We start from the raw sequence: 13,299 nt of genomic DNA on the forward strand, positions 1-13,299 counted from the left end.
GCGAATTGTCAGTGTTTCCTTGGTCGTCTGTCAGTCATTGAAAGTTTCGTTTTCACTTCTATGGTGCAAGCCCTGTCATTCACATCAGTGTGGGGCCGACAGCCCAGCCCCGTCAGAAGAAATCCGTCCTCACTGCTCCATAGAAATTGCTGGCAGTTCTCAGTAACACTGTTTACTTAAAGCTATTATCCCATGAGTAATGTAAATCAGACATCATATAGGACTGTGATGACTAACCTCCGGCACTCCAGCTGTGGTCAAACTACAACTCCCAAGATGCACACTTGCTTGCCTGTTCTCAGAACTCCACAGAAATGAATGGAGCATGCTTGGAGTCGTAGTTTCACCACAGCCGGAGTGCCGGAGGTCAGCCATCACTGATATAGGATGTGAAAATCTCTTCCTAACAAACTTAGAACCAGCCCTGTACCTCACGTGGATCCAGAGATCTCACCATTCATTGCTGCAATTGCTCTGCTAGCCTTATTTCAAGCTGGCAGCTCAGGGAGTGTGTCCTTTCTGCTGCAGCTGGCAGCAGTTAAAGGATGGAACTGAGCATGTGCGTCCACCTCCAGTAAGCTGGACAGAGAATTTAGAAAAAAAAAAGGGCAAACAGCCGGTTGCACTAGACAAATAGTCTTCAGTGAATAACTGGCTATAGAAAATTTTTAATTACAGAGAATTTCAAAATTATTTAGATCCAAGTGCCGGTTTGAAAACTGTAGAATATTTTTCATGGGACAACACCGTTAAAGGATTTTTCTGTAAATAAAGCTGCATCATTATAAATGAAACGTTCTACAACTAATAGACCTGTTGTCAGCTGAGAAGTAGATACAGTTGTATCCAGTGTAGACAATGCTCTGTGAGCTAAACAGCCTGGACTCCAGACTGGTACATTGTAACAAACTAGCACAGTTGTATCCAGTCTAGACAATGCTCTGTGAGCTAAACAGCCCGGACTCCAGACTGATACATTGTAACAAACTAGCACAGTTGTATCCAGTCTAGACAATGCTCTGTGAGCTAAACAGCCCGGACTCCAGACTGATACATTGTAACAAACTAGTACAGTTGTATCCAGTATAGACAATGCTCTGTGAGCTAAACAGCCCGGACTCCAGACTGGTACATTGTAACAAACTAGCACAGTTGTATCCAGTCTAGACAATGCTCTGTGAGCTAAACAGCCCGGACTCCAGACTGATACATTGTAACAAACTAGCACAGTTGTATCCAGTCTAGACAATGCTCTGTGAGCTAAACAGCCCGGACTCCAGACTGATACATTGTAACAAACTAGTACAGTTGTATCCAGTCTAGACAATGCTCTGTGAGCTAAACAGCCCGGCCTCCAGACTGATACATTGTAACAAACTAGCTCAGTTGTATCCAGTCTAGACAATGCTCTGTGAGCTAAACAGCCCGGCCTCAAGACTGATACATTGTAACAAACTAGTACAGTTGTATCCAGTCTAGACAATGCTCTGTGAGCTAAACAGCCCGGCCTCCAGACTGATACATTGTAACAAACTAGCACAGTTGTATCCAGTCTAGACAATGCTCTGTGAGCTAAACAGCCCGGACTCCAGACTGATACATTGTAACAAACTAGCTCAGTTGTATCCAGTCTAGACAATGCTCTGTGAGCTAAACAGCCCGGCCTCAAGACTGATACATTGTAACAAACTAGCTCAGTTGTATCCAGTCTAGACAATGCTCTGTGAGCTAAACAGCCCGGCCTCAAGACTGATACATTGTAACAAACTAGTACAGTTGTATCCAGTCTAGACAATGCTCTGTGAGCTAAACAGCCCGGCCTCCAGACTGATACATTGTAACAAACTAGCACAGTTGTATCCAGTCTAGACAATGCTCTGTGAGCTAAACAGCCCGGCCTCCAGACTGATACATTGTAACAAACTAGTACAGTTGTATCCAGTCTAGACAATGCTCTGTGAGCTAAACAGCCCGGCCTCCAGACTGATACATTGTAACAAACTAGCTCAGTTGTATCCAGTCTAGACAATGCTCTGTGAGCTAAACAGCCCGGCCTCAAGACTGATACATTGTAACAAACTAGCTCAGTTGTATCCAGTCTAGACAATGCTCTGTGAGCTAAACAGCCCGGACTCCAGACTGACTGCAGGGTCATCTCTGAGGATGTAGCCCTTATTGAGAGTAGTGTATCCATAAACCTGTATATAATATCCCCCTTTTGCCCTTTTCATATCTCTCAAGAAGTATCTGTATAATATTTGTATAATTGGATTACCTTCCCTTCAGTGCTCTTCTAAGGAACTGCTTCTTGTAAGGCCTCGTCCACATTTCTGCGGACAGGACACGTACCCATTGATTTAAATGTGTCTGTTCACATTTCAGTATTCTTATTTTTTTTTTACTGACTGTGGGTCAGTAAAAAATAAAATAAAAATCACGGAGTTATGCACTACCTTGATCAAGCACGTCTATTGGTCCGGAAAATCACGGCCACAACATAGATGGCATCCATGTTGCGTCCGTTTTTCACTGAAGACTGATAGGAGATTGGAAATTAATTTTTTCAGCTTAGCAACGTCCGCAAATTACATATGACGCACGGATGATAAAAACTGACATAACACTGATCCTTATCAAATGAAATACGCACCCTTTTTTTCATGGACGTGACATTGACACGGAAATGTGGACGAGGCCTAAGGGTGCATTCATACAACACTTAAAAACTTCCATTTTCAGAACCGTTGCAGTCTATGGGGTTATTCATGTGGCTATTTTTTGCTGCCAGCGAATTGCGGCCATCCAAACATAGGAAATGTCTGATTTTTGGATTTTATGACGGCCAGATGGGCGTTTAGACACACGTGCAACCAACTGATGGCTGTTAAAAATCAGTACTTTATAAAAAAATATATCACATATAGTTTTTATATATATATTTTTGACTTGTCACTAACCAGGTGGGGGTTGATGGCTATATATATATATATATATATATATATATACACACACACACACACACACACACACACACACACACACACACACACACACACACACACACACACACACACACACACACACACACACACACACACACACACACACACACACACACACACACACACACACACACACACACTCTGAGGATACTATGAAGCCCATTATAATAGGGGCACTGCTGGGGTTGAGGTAAAAAAAATAATAATAATTTATGTACATTAAAAATGAATGGCTAGAAAATGGATACATACACCGATTATAAAACAGCCATGAAAAACTGACCATGTGTGAATTGTCCCTTACTGCCATATATGATGGTACAGTTAAAGGTCACTATCTGTCCCTCTGCAGAGCACCCGCCCTGATAAGGGCAACCCTACTTAGTAACCCTGTTTGGCCCTACGCAACCCTAGTCTAAAATAGGGATAAGCCATAATGTCTAGACTGGATACAACTGTCCCAATTGGCAGGTCCCAATAACTGCTCAAGGACAAGGCGATTTTCTCGTGTGTTGTACATTGTGGAGACAGAGGACATTTACCCTGCAGTTGTCCTCAAACAGCTCGGAGTCCCCAGAGCCTAGGGTTGGTAGGAGAGACGTCGCTGGGTGAAGATCTGTTCTTTCCAGTTACATTATCCTGTGGTGGTACTTGGTTCACCATGTCGGCTCTCAGAGTCCATATAGTTTGTCACTATGCCCTTGGATCTGCATGTAGGTGTGTCCAACTCTGACAAGATCTCTCTACTTGTGCTTTCAAAGTTATCTAGTTCTTTACTATTGGGGCTGCCATGGCTCCATAAACAGAATCCTGTTCTGGATTGAAGTTCCAGGCAAGTTCTTAGTTGGGGGATCAACCTGTCACTGCAAGTGTCTAGCTCCTGTTCAACCTCCACCTTGAACAATTACTTGTAGCCTACTGCCATTTTACTGGTGTTTCTGATAAGAAGGCGGCGGAGTCTCCACCACCTTATGTGATTGTCAGATGCATCCACACTACCTTATGGTCGAGGATTGAACTTTCACGATATGAAGAAAGAAGGGTCTTGGGAACAGTGGAGAACACTGATGCTTCCCCCTTTTTGTCAAGAAGTGTTTGCCTATATCTGGCCTGAAGAAGGGGTGTAAGGGGCAGGGGTGGTGGTACAGCTGTCCATGGCCCCTGCGGGCACGGACACCGTGCTAGTCACCATGCTGCTGCCTAGTACTCCAGCTTCTGTCTTCTTAAGGCCAGTACACACTTGCAAATCGTTCTCCAGCCAATGGTGAGGAGTTCCTAAGTATTTAAGATGCCCTCTTTATGCAGAGGGTGCCTGAGCTTTAACGTGTTGAAGTCGAGCGCTTCTGTGATTCTCCTGTGTTTGTTCCTGTCTATCCTCCAGCCCTGCCTGTGCGCTCCTACACTTCCAGTTTCTGTTCTGTTTGTTAACCCTGTCTGCCTTGTTCGTGTTCCTGTATCCAGCATGCCTGCCCTGTCTTTGTCTTCACTACTAGTGTTAAGCAAAGCGAGTTTGGATGCTTCATCAGAAGTCGCTTTGTTCAAAACTTCTGAATAATACTGTACGGAGATCCGTCGATGTACAGTATTAGAATGCATGGGCTCTGATGAGCCGAAGTTCTGAGGTATTAATTGGAACCGAAGCTGAGTTTGGTTTCAGGTTTTAAAGTGATTTTCCACTTTAAAAATCAACTACTAAAGTCATTCAACTTCGTGAATAACTTACTTCAGCTCATCAGAGCCCATACATTCTAATACTGTACTGAGACGGATCTCCGTACAGTATTAGTCCGAAGTTTTGAACGAAGCGACTTCAGATGAAGCATCCCAAGCTCGCTGTGCTCAACACTATTTATTACTGCCCCACCTGCAAGTTTGTCCTGTGTCTTTATCTACACTACCAGCGTCCAGTCCAGATATAGTAACTAGGGATGAACGAATTTCATATTTTGAAATTTGAGTTCGGTTATTGGTATAGTCTGAATTGCACAATGGATTCTATTACCACGGACCATAACGCAATTCCATGACGGAATGCCTTTAGAGGCATTCCGTTATAATAGAAGTCGATGGCCTGCATAACGGATCCGTCCCGTTTCAGTTATGCAGGGGAGTCCTCTCCTGCACTGCAGAACGTAAACAGGACGGATCCGTTTTGCAGCCCATAGACTTCTATTATGACGGAATGAATAACGGAATGCCTCTAAAGGCATTCCGTCATGGAATTGCGTTATGGTCCCTGGTAATAGAATCCATAAAGCAATAAAGCTGCCAACTACACTGGGACTGATCCCAGGAGGTAGCGGTCTGGTTGCTTAGCCTGCAGCGAAGACCAGTTCCCTGTACAGGGAATAAAGGGTGAATACCAGGGAGAGTTAAAGTAACGCCCTTAGGGTTAGCCCTACGCCAAACCTGGTTAGCTGGCAGAGTGGGTCCACACTCCATGTTCCGTAACAATGGCACATGGGGAGGAACCTTTTATTGGGACACCTGAGAATCCATTTTTTGACCTTTCATATGTTGGGATAGAAGATTTGTTACACTGGTGTGGAAAGCATCAGAAGTGAATGCTTGGGATTTGCTGAATACATCAGTTGTAATTCTATTAATCCGAGATTCACTGTTCATCATCAATCGTGAAATTTAATTTCTTGATATCAAGTTAATTGGAAGGGATGAAAACAGCCCGCTATAGGCAGAAAATGTGATCCTCCTGGTAAGTTCATGTCATCCTAGTCAGGATGAGAGAGGCAAGTGCTGGGAGCAATAAGGAAGCCATTTCCCTGAGACAGCTACAGGAGGTTAGAGAACTTTGGGTCTGGTAGCAGCAGGGTGGGGCGAGGACAAAAATGGAGTTTAAGGGGTTGTCTCACTTCAGTAAGTGTCATTTATCTAATAGAGAAAGTTAATACAAGACACTAATGTATTGTTATTACCCATATTGCTTCCTTTGCTGGCTGGATTCATTTTTCCATCACATTATACACTGCTTGTTTCCATGGTTACAGACCACTCTGCAATCCATCAGTGGAGGCCGTGCTTGCACACTACAAGAGAAAGCGTTGGCCTCTCTGGTTGCCTGGACCATGGGAGCGCAGGCCACCGCTGATGGATTGCAGGGTGGTCATAACCAAGGAAGCAGGAAGTGTATAATGTGATGGAATCCAGCCAGCAAAGGAAGCAATATGGATAATAATATATTAGTAAGTGGCTCATATTGACTTTTTCTACATGATAAATGCCACTTACTGAAGTGAGAGGACCCCTTTAAGTAATTGAGGTTAGGGGAAGTAACAGCTGATTAGTTGGGGGGGGGGGGGGGGGGGGGGGCTCTAAGGTATAAAAGCTGAGGATAAGGCTACTTTCACACTTTCTGGCAGTGTGATCCGGTGGGCAGTTGCCCGCCGATCTGCCGCTGACTGAAAGCATTTGTAAGACTGATCCGTCTCTCTGCTTGTCATGCGGACAGACGGATCCGTCTTGTATTCGTTTTCACATTTTTACCGGTCTGCACAGGCTGGAAGGACAGACCAGGCATTTTGAATGCCGTATCCGGCACCAATACATTCCTATAGGAAAAAATGCTGAATCCAGCATTCAGGCAAGTCTTAAGTTTTTTTCGCCGGGGATAAAACCGTAGCATGCTTCGATTTTATCTTTTGCCTGATCAGTCAAAAAGACTGAAGAAATCCTGAACGGATTGCTCTCCATTCAGAATGCATGGGGATATGCCTGATCAGTTCTTTTCTGGTATAGAGCCCCTGTGACGGAACTCAGCGCCGGAAAAGAAAAACGCAAGTGTGAAAGTACTCTTAGGGGGGGTCTTAAGGCCCTATTACACCTGCAGATAATAGCTAAGATGATCGATAACAAGTGTTCGTATGAACCCTCATTTGCGATGATCCGGCAGTGTAAACAATGATTCAGTATGGGGACAAGCGATGGCTTTAATGATTGCTCATCCCCATACTGAGGAGGAGATCACTGCATGTCAGTCTCCTCCGCTACAGATTGCCAGGAAGGAACGATTCCCTTCTGACAATCGCCTGCAGAAACTGTAGGAGTAATGGGGCCCTTAGGCAGAACAAGTTTTGGATTTACCCATGCATGCCTAGACAGCCTACAGCAGGGCATGGTGGGAGTTGTAGGTTTTACAACAGCTGGAGGGCCGCAGGTTGGACATCCCTGGGTTAGGATGTAAATAGGCAGTTATTGGTTTTGATGTTCAGCCGCCACCGTATCTAAGTGGAGAAACCGGCATCAGAGCTGGTTGAGGTGTTGCGCAAATCGCGGACCCACAAAACACAGATCCCGGCTGTAGAAATGTCCTATCCTTGTCCACAAAATTGACAAGAATAGTTTGTGACTTTCTGTAATTGAGAAACTGATTAAGACACAAAAGGGGTAGAAATTATAGGAGAGAGGATCTTGAAGGAGAAAATGAAAAATGTATAGTATAAAGCCACCTGATTATGTCAGACACTACATTCCCAAATCTTATGTGTGTGTACACAGTCCTAAGGTGGGGGTAGACCTCACTTTGGTGAGGGGCTATAGATTAGACAGGATGAAGAAAGTATTGGATAGCAGATGTTGGCTAAGAAGACCATGAAGCAAGCACATGTTGTCCATGCATGAATGTATCCAGTGGGGTATTAGAGAGAGTTTAACCAATCCAATGAGGATACGTTATGGGTATCGAGAAAAACGATTACCGGTAAGCAATGTTGTTTTCCTTTGTGCGACTGAAGCTGTTCATGCTCCCGGCTAGCCGCAATAAACCTTATTCTTCCTGAGGAATGCGTTTTCTGAGTGGTATTCCACAACATTCTCAATAGAGAATCATATTGGATCTTTCCTATTACATTCAAAGGAACCCGAAGGTGTGAACAGGCGCCAGGATCTCATTTACCAGTATTAGTAGTAGGAATAGTGCTGCAGTTGTGATAGGTTTGATGTGCTCCATGTGAATGACCAAATCTCTAAGGCCGGGTTCACACATAAGCGTACCCGATAAGCGCTGTTTACAAGCGTGCCGAGGAAACAAGCAAACGCCCATTGTCGCGCGTTCCTGCTAGGTCTGCGGGAACGCGCCCCAAAAAAGCTCCTGTACTTCTTGGGGCGTAGGGCGTTTTACAGCGCGTTCGTACACGCTGTAAAACAGCTCATGTGAGAACCATGCCGATAGGGAAGCATTGTTTTTTTCCTGTTGAGCGTTTTACAGTGCGTTCCGCTCATGTGTGAACCCAGCCTTAGTTAGAGTTATCTGGTTTTAATTCCCCTTCGTCATGTCACTGTTCATGTGTTTTGAGCTATTGTTAGCGGGCTATAAATACAGCATATGGCCGAAACGCGACAACTACACGGCGCTCCTTGTTGCAATTTTCTATTTTTGCAAAATAATAAATAGGGATGAGCGAATCGACTTCAGATGAAACATCCGAAGTCGATTTGCATAATACTTCATTTGAATACTGTATGGAGCGAGCGCTCTGTACAGTATTAAAATGTATTGGTTCCTATGAGTGACTTCGCAAAGTAATAACTTCGGCTCATAGGAGCCAATACATTCTAATACTGTACAGAGCGCTCACTCAGTACAGTATTCAAACTAAGTATTATGCGAATCGAATTCGGATGTTTCATCTGAAGTCGATTCGCTCATCCCTAATAATAAACCTCAGTGCTGGATCTTCAGTTTTGACATAGAGTAAAAAAAACACACCAAAAACCAAATAGGCTTTCTCTTTGGCCCCTTTCACACAGGCGAAATTTCCGTGCGGGTGCAATGCATGAGGTGAAAATCCGGACCCATTCATTTCAATAGGGCTGTGCATATAAGCGGTGATTTTCACACATCACTTGTGCGTTGCGTGAAAATCGCAGCATGCTCTATATTGTGCATTTTTCACGCAACGCAGGCCCCACAGAAGTGAATGGGGCTGCGTGAAAATCGCAAGCAAGTGCGGATGTGGTGCGATTTTCACGCATGGTTGCTAGGATGAAAGTCTATTCACTGTATTATTTTCCCTTATAACATGGTTAAAAGGGAAAATAATAGCATTCTTTAATACAAATTTACTCACCCCTCCAATTGATCGCGTAGCTGCTGGTCTCCTGTTCTTTCTTCAGGACCTGTGGTGACATCACATGATCCATCACCATGGTGATGGACTATGTGATGAGCTCAGTGACGTCACCATAGGTCCTTTGACAGGTCCTGAAGCAAGAACAGGAGACCGGCAGCTACGCGATCAATTGGAGGGGTGAGTAAAAAAAAAATTTTAACCCTCAATTGACCTTCTACCATGTTATAAGGGAAAATAATAAAATTTACAGAACACCTAACCCAAACCCGAACTTCTGTGAAGAACTCCGGGTTCGGGTCTGGGTACCAAACATGCCGATTTTTCTCACGCGCGTGCAAAACACATTAAAACAATTTGCACTCGCGGGGGAGGAAAAAAAATCGCACATGTTCCCGCAACGCACCCGCATCTTTTCCCGCAATGCTGTGTGAACCCAGCCTTTATGTTTCTTTATCAAAAATCTTCAATGTTATAGTGCATACATAAAAGACTCATAGTCAGAAGCACATATTGTCACAAAGTCTGTACTGCGTGCATTGGGTCCTTCAAAATTCAGCACATGTAGTGCCTAGCAAGCACGTAACTACGTTTCGGGGGTCGGCCCCCTTTGTCAAGTAGAAACGTAGCTACATGCTTGCTAGGCACTACATGTGCTGAACCTCAGAAGGACCCTACTGCACACAGGACGTGTTACTCTATGTCTGAATTGGAGCGGAGTTGGGCTATTGATGTTTTTGCACCATTGTGGTCCTGTAGTACATTTAAGGTTTGTTTATGCCATGCAAAAACTGGCTGATCAAGTGCGAGCTGGATTCATTTTGTATGTTTGCAACTATGTGATGGTGTGCAGACGGGTGAAACAAAGACTACGGCGCTTGCTGCGGGCTCTTCCTCATCATAAGTCATCAATATCAGACTGAGGATAGGACAAACATTCTGGACCCTTTAACATCTGCAGCATGCTCCCTTTGTGTATTGAGACTGGGTAGAACAGTGTTTTCATTTTTTATTTTTTTTGCACTGGGTTAACATGGCCGTATAATTCAGATCTGTCCCTCCCCTCTCCATAGCGGACGACAGCAAACATGGAAAATCTTTACATATTTATGCTCTTTTGGGAAAGATTTTCTGTCAGCGCTCATCTTACAAAAAAGTGGAAACATATGATAGGCAGGGGTGCATGCCTTATGACCCTCCCCAACGGTAAGGCCAACATGGGGTGGGGGCGACAAAGTCTATGGTGTCACACTGCAACATGCTGCGACGCAACAGTTGCAGAAAAATCCATCTCAAATGGCTTTTCTGCGACTGTTGCATCGCAGTTGCAGCATGTTGCAGTGCGACACCATAGACTGCCGTTATCAAAATTGTCGCGCGACATTGGTGCAACAAAATGTCGTGTAGACCTAGCCTGAAGGTACTGCTGGGCGTTACCTGTAGCAGGTGTGTCTGACAATCAGTGCTGCTGGTGGCAGACTGTGCAGGGACACCCCCCAATAAGAATTGATGCTCCAGTTATTACAGGGGAAAGGAAAGTAGTTAATAAAACAGACATGTCAGGAGAGGAGAGAGGTCCTCTTTAACCCCTTAGTGAGGGCTTGATTTGCAGATAGTATTGTTGCCTTGTAGCGCTGGGGTCCTAAGGGAATAATGGGTTTTCTCCAGGCTCTTCTGCGAGTTTCCAATCACAATCCAAAAGCATAGTGAGAGGTTAAATGGCTTCCTTGGTGGATGTTGGGATCTGACCATGTAATCTTCTCATCTAGTATTGTGTCTTGTATTAAGACCTCATGCACACGAACGTATTTAGTTTCCATGTCCGTTCCGTTTTGTTTTTTGTAGAGAGGATGCAGAACCATTCATTTCAATGGGTCCGCAAAAAATGCAGACAGCACACCATGTGCTATCCGCATCCATATGTCTGTTCCGTAGCCCCGCAAAAAAATACTAAAAACATGTCCTATTCTTGTCCGTTTTAGGCATTGTTACAATGGATCTGCTGGGTTAAACAGTCAGAGGTCGGCTGTAGGTGAAGGAGCTCGGCACCTGCTTCTGTGGCTAAATACGGTGACTTACTATAGACCTGTGCTGCCCGCCGCGCCCTTCCTGCCGCATACATGAGGCCTAAAGAGAGAGGCATGTTGGATTCTATCTGAATGCATTCCTGTGATCTGATGGAAATAAAACACAGCACACACATTGTGGGGGAAAATATAATAAGACCACAGGAAAAAAGCACAATAAAAAGCTCATCACAGCTCTGCATTCTGTACACATCATGAAGAAATACACGACGAGAGCTGCATGTAACTGCACGGAGCTCGGAAAGTCCGCATTGAAGGCGACTGTAGACAACACACAAGATCTCCCAGAGGCTGCGACTCTTCATTCCGGCTGACGATTATATTGTGACTTTCTATATCCAAAAGGCCTTACAAATGTAGCTTAAAAATTCTCCTCCTTAGGTCCCTGGACAAAATCCTTATAATTATGTCCCACGGTCATAAAATGTTCTACATACATCCACAGCTTTTGGTCACTTGATAAACCCCCCCCCCCCCCATATTAAGGCACATTGCACACAGCAATACAAGAAAAGCAGAGCCACACGTGTCCACAGCTCAGCCCCTTCAATTTAAGGTAAGGGGGTAGGTGGCAGGGGAAGGTAAGGGGGTAGGTGGCAGGGAAAGGTAAGGGGGTAGGTGGCAGGGAAAGGTAAGGGGGGGTAGGTGGCAGGGAAAGGTAAGGGGGTAGGTGGCAGGGAAAGGTAAGGGGGTAGGTGGCAGGGAAAGGTAAGGGGGTAGGTGGCAGGGAAAGGTAAGGGGGTAGGTGGCAGGGAAAGGTAAGGGGGTAGGTGACAGGGAAAGGTAAGGGGGTAGGTGGCAGGGAAAGGTAAGGGGGTAGGGTGGCAGGGAAAGGACCATAAAAGGTTTAAGGCTTTTCATTCCCCGCCGCTCTTGTGAAAAAAAAAAAAATAACTTTACCACTTTAAAAATACACACTAAAGACAAACTGAAGACACTAAAGTCTAAGAAAGACAAGAAAAGAAAAAAAAAAGTGAAAAAGCTAAGAATTACAGGCACTAAAATAAAAAGCATTGCCCTGGTTCTGTTAAATCTCCAGTCTTTGCTACATCTGTTCCTAGGGAAGTTTCTTGAGAACCAACATGGCCGCCAATCCAGCAGAAAGACTTGTGAATGACACATCTGTTCAGCTATGCAGTCATATGTGCAGGTTGGATCCTCACTGTAAAACTAGACACTGGCCATTAAAGGCTTATTCCCATCTGGGACATTGATGACACATCGCTAGGATATGCCATCATTGTCAGAAAGGTGCAGGTCCCACCTCTAGGATCAGCTCCTATCTAGAGAACCATAGTTGTGAATGTAGAACACACTGTGGAAGCGCGATCACCGCTATAGCACTGCTAGCTATTTTCTAAACTCCCATAGATGTGAATGGAGACTGGCTGCGCATGCGCCTTCACTTTGTGGTACGCCGTTCTGGAGATAGGATCGGGTGCCAGACTTAAGACCTGCACATACCTGACACTGATGGCACATCCTACCGATATGCCATCAATGTCCCAGCTGTGATCGTGGTCAGCTTGTGTCTCTCAGCTTTGCAGAAACCAGATAAAGCTAATAAAACAACGTAGGACAACTGCAGGGAAATGCACCTTAAGAAAGTGTCATCTCCCTGAGGAATACAGAGAAATCATTACTTTACCAGCGTGCTCTTACAATCCATGTGTAATAGAAGATAATCAATAGTGAAAGCTACTAAAAAGTCTGACTCCCTCTTGTGGCAGAAAACCAGAGTGCACCCTGTGACCAAACCTTCCGTATCAGCATCTCCTGACTCATGAATCCTGACCGCAGACACAACAGTAAATGATGTGGTATTAAAGAAAGGCCCAATGCCTCTTACAGCTTATTCATTACTACTAAAAATCTATTCATTACAGTTTAAAACCCACTTTACAGCGGAGGAATTACATATAACCAGCTATACGGGACACTGAGGTTTAATTAACCAGGAGGACCCATCACTTCTAAAGTAACAGGAGACTGAGTGTGTGTGTGTATATATATATATATATATATATATATATACACACATACATACACACACACATACTGAGCAGGGTGAACATGAACATCGGTGTCTATACACACCAGATAAGAGGCATCACTTGTAACGGCATG

Source organism: Bufo gargarizans, chromosome 5, assembly GCF_014858855.1.
Source record: "Bufo gargarizans isolate SCDJY-AF-19 chromosome 5, ASM1485885v1, whole genome shotgun sequence".
Taxonomy (NCBI): domain Eukaryota; kingdom Metazoa; phylum Chordata; class Amphibia; order Anura; family Bufonidae; genus Bufo; species Bufo gargarizans.